The 11,130-nt window shown below is 36.4% G+C and overlaps 1 long non-coding RNA gene across 2 annotated transcripts in view; it reads left to right on the forward strand.

Moving 5' to 3' along the window:
- The window catches only part of LOC149126697 (uncharacterized), a 55,173-nt gene extending 44,458 nt beyond the window's left edge, over positions 1-10,715 (forward strand). The window contains exon 4 of one of the 2 annotated variants that reach the window (XR_016233463.1): positions 10,690-10,715. This is a non-coding gene — a long non-coding RNA (uncharacterized LOC149126697). Of the gene's footprint in view, positions 1-1,862; positions 2,177-10,689 lie in introns of those variants that run through there. The other variant, XR_016233464.1, reaches the window with a different exon arrangement.
- Positions 10,716-11,130: the final 415 nt, after the last annotated feature.

Here is an 11,130-nt window from a genome sequence, read left to right on the forward strand (position 1 = left end):
TATTCATCTGCTCTTTTCCAAGGACCACAGAAAGGATCTGTGTAGTCCTCAGTATAAGTTCAGATTCCCCAGCAAAGTCTCTCATCAAGTAACCAGGAATCCCTTACCTTGTGAAGTCTCCCACTGAGACTGCTCAAAGTCTCAGCCACACCATGAGTTCTCCCACACACCCTCAGGTTGTTTTTTTTTTTTTTCACAATCCCAGTTCAGAAGCTTCACAGAGTCACAGGATCCTAGCCCCCTGTTATTTCTCCCCAACAGAGTCAGGATTCTCCACTCAGCTGATTGCTCAGTGCAGACATGAGTGGGCACAGATGTTAGGTATGTCCAAAATGGCACCTGATCTATCAGCTTGTATGCCTTTGTGAGTTGATCATAGAGAGAAATTTGTCCATAACTTCCATTTTTTTTTCTTTCCACTAGTTTTGCTGGTACACTTTCCCCCATGGGGTTTCTAGCCTCGTTCCCTCTAGGATTTCCCTGCTGATTTTTCACCAATGGCTCAGGCTACTGCGGTCTCATCTCACTTTCCAGCACTGGTGCCTAGGCTCTCAGCTATTGGAGACCCTTGCCATGGGTACCCATGCCCTCCATGTAGGTCCACCATTTCTCTCTAATTTTGGTAGATTTTCCTCTGCCATATTTCCCCTAACTCTTCCCTAAGACAACGCTTCTCCACTTTTTTAAAACTATCTTCTCTTTGGCTAAGGCAGTAAACTCCCTCCCTACTGCTCCATCTTGGAACCATCTGGACGTTAGTGATTTAAAAAAAAAAACCTTTAGTTCTTAAAAATGAACACTTTGGGCTGGTGCTGCAGCTCACTAGGCTAATCCTCCGCCTTGCGGCGCTGGCACACCGGGTTCTAGTCCCTGGTCGGGGCGCTGGATTCTGTCCCGGTTGCCCCTCTTCCAGGCCAGCTCTCTGCTGTGGCCCAGGAGTGCAGTGGAGGATGGCCCAAGTGCTTGGGCCCTGCACCCCATGGGAGACCAGAATAAGTACCTGGCTCCTGCCATTGGATCAGCACGGTGCACTGGCCGCAGCGCGCTGGCCGCGGCAGCCATTGGAGGGTGAACCAACGGCAAAAGGAAGACCTTTCTCTCTGTCTCTGTCTCTCTCTCACTGTCCACTCTGCCTATGAAATAAATAAATAAATAAATAAATAAAAATTATTTTTAAAAAATGAACACTTTGTTGAATTTACTTATATTCCATATGTTTTCCATTGATTTTTTATTTTTATGATCTAAAATAATCTTGAAATTTTGTTTTTTATATATAGTTGACTTACCCTAATTATTTTTTTAAAGATTTTTTTTTAATTTGAAAGGTAGAGTTACAGAAAGGCAGAGACACAGAGAGAGAAGTCTTCCATCCACTGGTTCACTTCCCAGATGGCCTCAATGTCCAGAGCTGAGCTGATTTGAAGCCAGAAGCCAGGAGATTCTTCCTGGTCCCCTATGCAGATGCAGGGGCACTTGGGCCATCTTCTACTGCTTTCCCAGGCCACAGCAGAGAACTGGGTTGGAAGTGGAGAAGCGGGGACTCAAACTAGTACCCAGATGGGATGCTGGTGCCACAGGCAGAGGCTTAGCCAATTATGTCACAGCACTGGCCCCTCTAATTTACTTTTTAAAAATTTTTGAAGATTCATTTATTTATTTGAAATAACTACAGAGAAAGAAAGAGAGAGAGAAAGTGGTGAGCAGGGGGGAAATTATGAATCTTCAGTTTTCTGGTCCACACCCTAAATGTCCACAATGGGCCTGGCCAGGCAAAACCAGGGGCCAGAAGCTTCAACCAGGTCTTCCACCAGATGGGACAGGACCAAAGCTCTTGGACAATATTTTGCTGCTTTTCCTAGGCCATTAAAGGGACCTGATCAGAAGTGGTGCATCTGGGACACAAACCAGTGCCATTACGGGATGCCAGCATCACAAGTGGCAACTTTACTAGCTAACGCACAATGTCAGCCCCTAATTTAATCTCCATAAATATGTTTTTATTGATGTATACACACACACGCGCACACACACGATTTCTTTTTTATACTATATCATTGACATTAGCTAGAATTACCTAAATTATATTGAATGCCTTTGATTTAATCGTTAAGTGTTGTATCATTATCAAAAAAGCTTATTGGTCATGTCTGATGGATATTATTTGTCTGAGTTAAAATATTTTCCTCTGTTTCTAGGTCTATACAGTTTTTACTATTTTAGATCAAGTGTGCTTATATTTAACTTTTGGATATAATAAAATGATCATTTTATTTTTTATATTATTTGGAAATATCCTCTAACATAATATCTAATTGTTGAATCATTATTTTATTGTATTTCTGATCCTACTTATTTGTCAAAGATGTACAATCTCTTCATACATTTCTTTATCATGTTAACTACACTTTCATTGAAATTTTGCATTTATATTTAGAAATACAAATTGTTCTTCTGAGTAGAATGGTTTTATGACAATTAATTGTTAGGTTCATGGAGTCTCCCAATTATTAATTGTGTACTCTTGGACAAGGCCATTAAAATTTGTAAGTCTAAGATAATATAACGACTAACCAATATATTTTTGAATTAGTATGAAGATGGACAACAACATGATTGAAAATTGCACAAATAGCAATGACTGGAAATTCAACTTTTTAAGCAAAATATTTCAAATATTATACAGGTTATAAATAATAATTTATGGCTTCACTTTTTGTTATGATGTTATATATTGATTCATTCTTATTCCTCTGTAATCTATTTGTCATAAGACTAAGGGGCCTAATGAAATTTTTAATTCATGTTCATTACATCAACTTGCAGGTACAACCAGAGTATTAAAATTTTCCAAAACAACAGCGAGAAATAATTAATTTAAATAAATAACAATAATTGCCATGCTATCCATTATATTAGATTATTTATGAATATCTGTGTATTAGTTTGCCAAGTCTATTTTTTAAAAATGCCCAAAATTATGTGCCTCAAGTAGCAGATATTGAGTTTCATTATTATTTAGGATATGAGACTGAAATCAAGATAGTAAGACAATTGTTTCCTTCCAGTTTAAGGAGAAACAATCTCTATCATGAATCACCCATAACATCTATTAGTTTGCTGCCAATCTTCAATATTGCTTGTTTTGCAGAATTTTGCCTTCATCTTCATGTGGCTGGTCTCTGTGTCTCATCACATTGAGTTCCCTTATGTATACCTTTCTCTGATTTTAAATATCTAATTTTCATAAGGATACCAATCATAATGCATTAGAGCAAACCCTTATAACCCATGTTAATTACACCTGCAATGACCCTATTTACAAATAAATTCATGATCCTGAGAGTAGGGTATAGGATTTCGATATATTAATTTCTAAAGGACATATCTCAATTCATAGAATTTTTACTCATGAAAGTTTTCAATAACAAGTGTGAAGATCAATGAATATCTACAAAATGAAAATACCTTTGTGACAATACTGAAATCATAAATATCAGCATTAATATTCCCACAGGATTCCTGTCACCCTTCTCAGTACCAGCCCATTTAATCACAAATAGCCACAACAATAAAATCCATCAACTGGCTGGAGTTTGGATTTTAGCAGTAGAAATGATTTTAAAAAGAAAGAAATCTCTTTCCATACTCCTATTGGAGATAGAGACATGATATCATTTGCACTTAGATTTGATGCTGAATTAATAGTGGTTCTCAATGGGGAGAAATGTATGAGGGCATTTCAAAAACACTCTAGTCAAACATTTTTGTTGCCTAAATGGTTAAGAAACTCAGACCCCATTATATTATGCCTTTAAGAAACTCACTTCACAAATAAAGATACATAAAGACTGAAAGTAAAGGGATAGAAAATGACATACCAGGCAAATGGAAACCAGAAATGAACAGAAGTAGCTATCCTCATATCAAATAAAATAGACTTTTAGCCAAAAATTGTAAAAAGAGACAAAGAAGGAGATTACATTTAAGAGGATTGAAACAACAAGAAGATAAAACAATCAAATATTACATGCCCAACACAAGACTATCCAGATACATACAGGAAATACTGTTAGACCTACAGGGAGAGATAGACTCCAATACAATAATAGTGGGTGACTTCAACACCCCACTCTCATTAATGGTCAGATCATTCAGTCAGAAAATCATCAAGGATACATCAGAGTTGAAGCATATAATAGAGCAAATGAACCTAACAGCTGCTTACAGGACATTTCACCAACAGCTACAGAATGAATGCTTTTCTCATCAGTACATGGAATATTTTGTATGGTAGAGCATATATTAAGCCACAAGTCTAAGATACTTAGTAAGATTGAAATCATACCATGTATTTTCTCATCTCAGAAAGGAATTAACTAGAAATCAAGAACAAGAAGGAAAATAGAGCATTCAAAAATACATGAAAATTCAACAACATGTTACTGAATGAAAAATGGGCCATTGAAGATATTAGAAAGGAAATAAAAATTTTTCTTGAAATAAATGAAAATGAAGACAATATATCACTTATGCATCTCATAAGTTTCTACTATTAAAAATGAATAAATTAAATGATATTTCTGGGCAGATGTCCCACATCTAAGTGCTTGGGGCCCATTTTGGGTTCCACTATCAACTCCAGTTTTCTGCTAATGTGAACCTAAATAGGATATTTGGGTCCCCGATACTCATGTGGGAACTCTGGATTAAGTTCCTGATTCCCAGCTTCTATCTTTTCCAGCTCTACATTTTGGGGCATATGGAGAGTGAAATATCAGATTGTATTTCTGTATCTCTCATTCTGTCTCTCAAATAATGATTTAAAAATCCTCAAATTATCTGAAAATACACTTCTACTAAAAAAAAAATGCTGAAGTGACCAGAGACTTAGAGGCATCTGAACTCAGATATTTTTCCAGGAGCAGTGGATCAGGAGTCTCGAACTCAGGGTTGACTGTGATTTAGAACAACATTGCTACCATGATGATGAGAATCAATCTATAGGTTTATTGGGAATCAAAAACAGTATCAAAGAACCCTATTAAGAAATGCGTTTCTCGCCAATAGAATGCAACAACACATCAGAAAGATCATCCACCCAGACCAAGTGGGATTTATCCCTGGTATGCAGGGATGGTTTAATGTGCGCAAAACAATCAATGTGATACACCACATTAACAGACTGCAGAAGAAAAACCATATGATTATCTCAATAGACGCCGAGAAAGCATTTGATAAAATACAACACCCTTTCATGATGAAAACTCTAAACAAACTGGGTATGGAAGGAACATTCCTCAATACAATCAAAGCAATCTATGAAAAACCCATGGCCAACATCCTATTGAATGGGGAAAAGTTGGAAGCATTTCCACTGAGATCTGGTACCAGACAGGGATGCCCACTCTCACCACTGCTATTCAATATAGTTCTGGAAGTTCTAGCCAGAGCTATTAGGCAAGAAAATGATTTTCAAGGGATACAAATTGGGAAGGAAGAACTCAAACTATCCCTCTTTGCAGATGATATGATTCTTTATTTACGGGACCCAAAGAACTCTACTAAGAGATTATTGGAACTCATAGAAGAGTTTGGCAAAGTAGCAGGGTATAAAATCAATGCAGAAAAATCAACAGCCTTTGTATACACAGGCAATGCCACGGCTGAGGAAGAACTTCTAAGATCAATCCCATTCACAATAGCTACAAAAGAAATCAAATACCTTGGAATAAATTTAACCAAGGCCGTTCAAGATCTCTACAATGAAAATTAGAAAACCTTAAAGAAAGAAATAGAAGAGGATACCAAGAAATGGAAAAATCTTCCATGCTCATGGATTGGAAGAATCAATATCATCAAAATGTCCATTCTCCCAAAAGCAATTTAAAGATTCAATGCAATACCAATCAAGATACTGAAGAACTTCTTCTCAGATCTGGAAAACATGATGCTGAAATTCATATGGAGACACAGGAGACCTCGAATAGCTAAAGCAATCTTGTACAACAGAAACAAAGCTGGAGGCATCACAATAGCAGATTTCAGGACATACTACAGGGCAGTTGTAATCAAAACAGCATGGTACTGGTACAGAAACAGATGGATAGACCAATGGAACAGAATTGAAACACCAGAAATCGATCCAAACATCTACAGCCAACTCATATTTGATCAAGGATCCAAATCAAATCCCTGGAGTAGGACAGTCTATTCAATAAATGGTGTTGGGAAAATTGGATTTCCACGTGCAGAATCATGAAGCAAGACCTCTACCTTTCACCTTACGCAAAAATTCACTCAACATGGATTAAAGACTTAAATCTACGACCTGACACCATCAAGTTTTAAGAGAACATTGGAGAAACCCTAAAAGATATAGGTATCGGCAATTACTTCTTGGAAAACACCCTAGAAGCACAGGCAGTCAAAGCCAAAATTAACATTTTGGATTGCATCAAATTGAGAAGTTTCTGTACTGCAAAAGAAATACTCAGGAAAGTGAAGAGGCAACCAACAGAATGGGAAAATATATTTGCAAACCATGCAACTGATAAAGGGTTGATAACCAGAATCTACAAAGAAATCAAGAAACTCCACAAAATCAAAACAAACAACCCACTTAAGAGATGGGCCAAGGACCTCAATATACATTTTTCAAAAGAGGAAATCCAAATGGCCAACAGGCACATGAAAAAATGTTCAAGATCATTAGCAATCAGGGAAATGCAAATCAAAACCACAATGAGGTTTCACCTCACCCCAGTTAGAATGGCTCACATTCAGAAATCTACCAACAATAGATGCTGGCAAGGATGTGGGGAAAAAGGGACACTAACCCACTGTTGGTGGGAATGCAAATTGGTTAAGCCACTATGGAAGTCAGTCTAGAGATTCCTCAGAAACCTGAAGATAACCCTACCATACAACCCAGCCATCCCACTCCTTGGAATTTACCCAAAGGAAATTGAATTGGCAAACAAAAAGCAGTCTGCATCTTAATATTTACTGCAGCTCAATTCACAATAGCTAAGACCTGGAACCAACCCAAATGCCCATCAACGCTAGACTGGATAAAGAAATTATGGGACATGTACTCTATTGAAACTATACAGCAGTCAAAAACAATGAAACCCGGTCATTTGCAACAAGATGGAGGAATTTGGAAAACATCATGCTGAATTAATTAAGCCAGTCCGAAAGGGACAAATATCATATGTTCTCCCTGATTGGCGACAACTAACTGAGCACCAAAGGGGAAACTTGTTGAAGTGAAATGGACACTATGAGAAACAGTGACTTGATCAGCTCTTGTGCTCATGGTTGATGTACAATGTAATACTTTATCCATTTTAGTATTTTTTTTGTTCTAGTACCATTGGTTGAACTCTGTAATTAACACACAATTATTCTTAGGTGTTTAAATTTTAACTGAAAAGTGATCCCTGTTAGGAATTTGGAAAACATTATAATGAGTGAAATAAGCCAATCCCAAAGGGACAAATACCATATGTTCTCCCTGATAGGTGACAACTAACTGAGCACCAAAAAGGAAACCTGTTAAAGTGAAATAAACACTATGAGAAACAGTGACTTGATCAGCCCTCACCCTGACTGTTGATGAGCAACTTAATATGTTATTCCTCTTAGTATTTTTTTTGTTTGTTCTACTTAATACTTTTGGTTGAATACTGTAATCAATACACAATTCTTCTTAAGTGCTGAAACCTAACTGAAAAGTGATCGCTGTTAAATATAAGAGGGGGAATAAGAGAGGGAAGAGATGTGCAATTCGGGACATGCTCAAGCTGACTTACCTCAAACGGTAGAGTTAGAAACATACCAGGAGATTCCAATTCAATCCCATCAAGGTGGCATGTACCAATGCCATCTCACTAGTCCCAGTGATCAATTTCTGTTCACAATTGATCACAATGATAGGATTAAGAACCAAAGGAATCACATAAACAAAAATAGTGTCTGCAAATACTAGCTGATAGAACAAAAAAGAGACAGAACGATCCAACATGGGGAGTGAGATACACAGCAGACCCATAGAATGGCAGATATCCTAAACAACTCTCTGGCCTCAGAATCAGCCCTTAAGGCATGCGGATCTGGCTGAAAAACCCATGAGAGTATTTCAGGTATGGAAAGCCAAGACACTCTGGGGAAAAACAAAAACAAAAACAAAAACAAAAACAAAAACAAAAAACTAAATGTAAGATCTCCGCGAGTGAGATCCCAGTGGAAAGAACAGGTCATCAAAGAAGGAGGTACCTTTCTCTGAAGGGAGGAGAGGACTTCCACTTTGACCATGGACTTGTCTAAATATGATCAGAGTCAGTGAACTCAGGGGGCTTCCATAGCCTTGGCAGCTCATGACAAGAGCCTAGGGTGATTACTGAGGCCATAAACAAGAGTGTTAATTTGTTAAGTCAGCAACAGGAGTCACTGTGCACTTACGCCTCATGTAGGATCTTTGTCCTTAGTGTGCTGTACATTGAGATTTAATGCTATAACTAGTACTCAAACAGTATTTTTCACTCTATGTTTCTGTGTGGGAGCAAACTGTTGAAATCTTTACTTAATGTATGCTAAACTGATCTTCTGTATATAAAGAGAATCGAAAATGAATCTTGATGTGAATGGAAGGGGAGAGGGAGTGGGAAAGGGGAGTGTTGTGGGTGGGAGGGATGTTATGGGGGGGGGAAGCCATTGTAATCCATAAGCTGTACTTTGGAAATTTATATTCATTAAAGAAAAGTTAAAAAATAGAAATTCCTGAATAACATACCAAAAATAAAGATATTTCATATGGTAACCATCAGAACTAATATTTCTATTTATTCTCAGTGAAGCAGATTTCCTCCTCTTCTTTAATTCTGTATGGCATGTTGCTTAGACAAAATTAGTTTTCCAGCAGCATGCAAGGGTGTGTATCTGTGTGTGTTGTAAGTATCTTGCATTTAAGTTTTGCATCGCATTTTCCATAAGTTGGAATTTTCTTATCCATTTTTAAACAAGAATATTTATCCATCTTATTTTCAGTTGAACCTCAGAGAAATAATTGCAAATATTGTCTGACATTCTTTTATTCTCTTGAAATGTTAGAATTTTCTTAATCTTGCATTCCATAAGAAGAATATTTATATTTATTTTTTCCATCTTGTTTTTAGATGAAATTCAGAGAAAATTTGGTAAAAACTCCCTGATATCTTTTATTCACTTCCATTTTAAAACGATTGCTCTCTTGTTGTCTTTTGCATTTATTCCCACTTCCTTAACTGCGAACCTTGATTCACCATTCTCCTGAATGTCTATTCTCTCCCCATATTTGTTGACTACTGGACATCTCCCATATTCAGTTCTCTCTATTTCTCTTTTCCTTCATTTTCTATAATTCAAATCCAGTTATAGTTCAGCAATGGATTTACTTCCCTGTAAGCATCTCTTTATTCTGGGTCCAGATTCTTGAAACAGAAGCATGGAAAACTTAGTGATATTTGGGTGCTGTGTTGAACAGAGACTTAGAGGCATCTGTACTCAGATTTTTTTCCAGGAGCAATGACTCTGGAGTCCTGAACTCAGGGTTGATTGTAACAACATTGCTACCATGATGATGAGAATCAATCTCATATGTTTACTGGGAATCAAAGATACTATCAAAGAACCCTAAAAATAAATGCCTGAATACCATAAAAAATAGATATCTTATGGTAACCATCAGAACTAATATTTCTATTTATTATCAGTGAAGCAAATTTCCTCCTTTTCTTTAATTCTGTATAGCATGTTACTTAGACAAAAACAATATTCCAGGAGCATGCATGTGAGTTCGTGTTTGTGTGTGTCTGTATCAAGATTAAATTATGCACTGAATTTTTCATAGTTGGGATTTCTTAACCTTTTATAGCAATAAAATTTATGTTGATATTTCCATCTTATTTTCATATATACTTAAGTGATTTATGTTGTTTAGAAAAAATTAGCTTTCCAGCAGCATGTGTGTGTGTATGTATTTGTGTGTGTCTGCATCATGAGTTTAAAGTTTGCACTGCATTTTACATAAGTTGCCATTCTATTAACCTATTTATAATACCATAAGTATAATTATTTTTCCATTTATTTTCAGATAATCTGAAGAGAAATAATGGTTAATACATTCTGACATTCTTTATTCAAATTAAAACGTTAGGATTTACTTAAAATTTTATTCCGTAATAGAATATTTATATTATAGTGTTCCATCATAGTTTTCAAAGAAATAAGAGAAGATGTGGTATATATTCAGGAGTCCCTAACTCAGGGTTGACTGTGACTTAATACAACATGGCTACCATGATAATGAGAATCAATATCATAGATATACTTGGAATCAAAGACAGCATCAAACAACCCCAACAATAAAAGCCCAAATAACGTACCAAAAATAAAGATATCTTTAGGGTAACCTTCAGAATTAATATTTCTGCTTTTTCTCACTGAAGCAAATTCCTTCCTTCTTTACTTCCGCACAGCATGTTACTTAGAGAAAATTAGTTTTCCTAGGGTATCTCTGTGTGTGTTTACGTGCGCGTAAGTCCACATCTTGAGTTTAAATTTTGAATTGCATTTTTCATAAATTGGAATTTTCAAACCTTTGTATAACCAGAATATTTATATTGATTTTGCTCATCTTATTTTCAGATGAACTTCAGAGAAATCATGGTAAATATTTACTGCCTTTCCTTTCCCTTAAAATGTTAAAATATTCTTCACCTTCCATTGCTGAAGAGGAATATTTTTATTGATTTTTCTCACCTTATTTTCAGATGAAGTTCAGAGAAATCATGGTAAATACATTCTGCCATTCCTTTATACTCATAAAATGTTAGAATTTTCTTAAGCTTGTACCGCAACAAGAATATATTGAATTTTTCCCTCTTATTTTCCGTGGAACTGAAGAGAAGATGTGGTAAATATTCCTGACAGCCTTTACTCCCTTGACACTTCCCAAGGACTGTTCTTGTTGTTTTTTGCTTTTGTTCCCTCTTCCCCTAATGGATGCCTTGATTTACCCTTCTCCTGAATGTGTAATCTCTCCATATACGTTGAATACTTGACTTCTCGCATATTAAGGTCCCTCCA

Source organism: Oryctolagus cuniculus, chromosome 5 (assembly GCF_051225735.1).
Source record: "Oryctolagus cuniculus isolate XC-2025 breed Fujian yellow rabbit chromosome 5, ASM5122573v1, whole genome shotgun sequence".
Classification (NCBI taxonomy): Eukaryota; Metazoa; Chordata; class Mammalia; order Lagomorpha; family Leporidae; genus Oryctolagus; species Oryctolagus cuniculus.